Consider the following 2500-nt stretch of genomic DNA (forward strand, 5'->3'; position numbering starts at 1 on the left):
ATCCTAAAAACACCTCTGAATTTTACTCATAAAAAAAAGAAACTCAAGGCTCAAAACATTGAAACTCAAAACATTAAAACTCAAAACATTGAAACACAAAACATTGAAACTCAAAACGGTGAAATTCAAAACATTAAAGTACCATATGGGAGTGTCAATATATACTTGTGAAAATCTCCCATTATATTCTCTATGGAACACGTGTAGGCTAGTTGCGCGTCTTGTTTTTGAATATAATTTAAATGGGTTGTTAAATGTAATAGCTGTAACGTCAGATTTCAAATAACCTATTATGTCCCCTAATGTTTAATTGTCGGTTCTTCCGAACGAAACTCTTGGTACATTGTAACAACATGTGTTACAACAATGTAACAACACTATCCTAATATATTACTTATGCAGATCAGACAACGGCCACGCAGCAAGCTGTGTCCGAAGGGTCCCTCCATAATATTAGCAGCCACAAACGTGAGTCAGAGAACACTCACATTTGCAACTCGATGTGCCTCAGACACACAAATAAAAAAATTAAGTCAACTTACCTGCAAATCAAACTGATAATGCCGATACAAATCCAATAGCGACTTGTTAAATGATTAGGTCCATATCTCCGCGAGTAGACGTGCGGTCATCCGGTCAGTGTAGAGTGGAAGAACTGGGTGACTTGGACTGACACTCGTGTAATCCCCTGATCCCCTGGAGCAGGGACGGGCAATTTTGTTGGGGGTGGGGGCCACAAAAAACCTGAACTCCTCATAGGGGGCCGCAGTAGCTCGCGGGTCTGCATACCCACATCCGTACCACATTGCTGCATTTTTTAAGTTTTAGAGTTAATTTCGTGCAATTCTGCAGTTTTAAAGATTGTGTTCTACACATTTTGCCATGGGGGAGAGAGAATAATTGTGCAATTGTCATTTCATGCAATTGATCTCATTGTGCCGAGAGGAAAATGAGCTGTTTTAGAGCTAATTTCCTGCAGTTCTACACATTGTGCCATAGGGTGGAGAGTAGTTTTTAATATGACAACTGAGTGAGACTGTCTAACACCAGGCCGTCTAGCACCCAGGCCGGTAATTCGACCATGATAACAAGTTTAGATAGCTGGCCGCGAAACTACACTACGAACCCAACGCACCATTAGATTACTACATTACAGTATAGGACTGTTAACCGTGTAAACCTATGCTACAAGTTATTTTACGGATGCTAGTAGACCAGAGTGTAGCCTATTTTATATATGAGATATTCGATAAGAAGCTAATGCTCTCCACCCTATGGCACTTTCTGGAAAATGATGAGTTAGCCTATCCTATGCAATCACCTATGTTACCGCCATGGTCACCGTGCCATGCTTACCTTGACCGATAAAAACGTATTGGAACTTCGAAGTCAGCCTCTTAACTTTTTAAACATGAAGGAGGTTCTGTCTCCTTGCGATGCGCTGTCGCCATCTTCTGGATGTCCAGTGGAACTACGGTACCCTATCATACAGGTAGACCTTCAGTAGAGCATATAGCGCATGTCGTGTGCTGCAATCGAATATCTGTTTCTATTTAATAAAGACCAATAAAATGAAATAAAACAGGATGATGAAAAGTGTTGAAAAATCCCCCCCCCCCCACCATTTTCATTCTAAACAGAAATAACAAGACTCTGGCCTGATACAAGTCAGGTAGTCTACAAGGTAGGCCTACTAGCTTAATTTGTTTGCACGTTTCTCTCTCTCTCTCTCTCTCTCTCTCTCTCTCTCTCTCTCTCTCTCTCTCTCTATCTCTCTCTCTCTGTCTATCTGTCTCTTTCAATTTAATTAAACTCAATTCAAAGGGCTTTATTGGCATGGGCAACATATGTTTACATTGCCAAAGCAAGTGAAATAGATAATCAACGAAAGTGAAATAAACAATAAAAATGTACAGTAAACATTACACTCAAATGTTTCAAAATAATAGAGACATTTCAAATATGATATTATGGTTTTGTAGCCTACAGTGTGGTACAAATGTGCAAATAGTTCAAGTACAAAAGGGAAAATAAAAAAAAACATAAATATGGGTTGTATTTATTATGGTGTTTGTTCTTCACTGGTTGACCTTTTCTTGTGGCAACAGGTCACACATCTTGCTGCTGTGAATGCACACTGTGGTATTTCACCTAATATATATGGGAGTTTATCAAATTTTGATTTGTTTTTCGAATTCGTTGTGGGTCTGTGTAATCTGAGGAAAATATGTGTCTCAAATATGGTCATACATTTGGCAGCAGGTTAGGAAGTGCAGCTCAGTTTCCACCTCATTTTGTGGGCAGTGTGCACATAGCCTGTCTTCTCTTGAGAGCCAGGTCTGCCTACGGCATCCTTTCTCAATAGCAAGGCTATGCTCACTTAGTCTGTACATAGTCAATGCTTTCCTTAAGTTTGGGTCAGTCACAGTGGTCGGGTATTCTGCCACTGTGTACTCTCTGTTTAGGGCCAAATAGCATTCTAGTTTGCACAGTTTTTTGG

At 40.0% G+C, this 2500-nt stretch overlaps 1 protein-coding gene across 7 annotated transcripts in view; it reads right to left on the reverse strand.

The window, feature by feature from the left end:
* Positions 1–1395, reverse strand: part of LOC106570236 (protein GREB1) — a 96906-nt gene extending 95511 nt beyond the window's left edge. For 4 of the 7 annotated variants that reach the window (XM_045714802.1, XM_045714800.1, XM_045714796.1 and 1 more), the window contains exon 1: positions 543–707. The gene's annotated coding sequence lies outside the window, so the exon portion shown is untranslated. Of the gene's footprint in view, positions 1–542; positions 709–1356 lie in introns of those variants that run through there. The other 3 variants (XM_045714792.1, XM_045714795.1, XM_045714811.1) reach the window with 3 other exon arrangements.
* Between the last annotated feature and the right edge of the window lie 1105 nt (positions 1396–2500).

Source organism: Salmo salar, chromosome ssa01, assembly GCF_905237065.1.
Source record: "Salmo salar chromosome ssa01, Ssal_v3.1, whole genome shotgun sequence".
Lineage (NCBI taxonomy): Eukaryota > Metazoa > Chordata > Actinopteri > Salmoniformes > Salmonidae > Salmo > Salmo salar.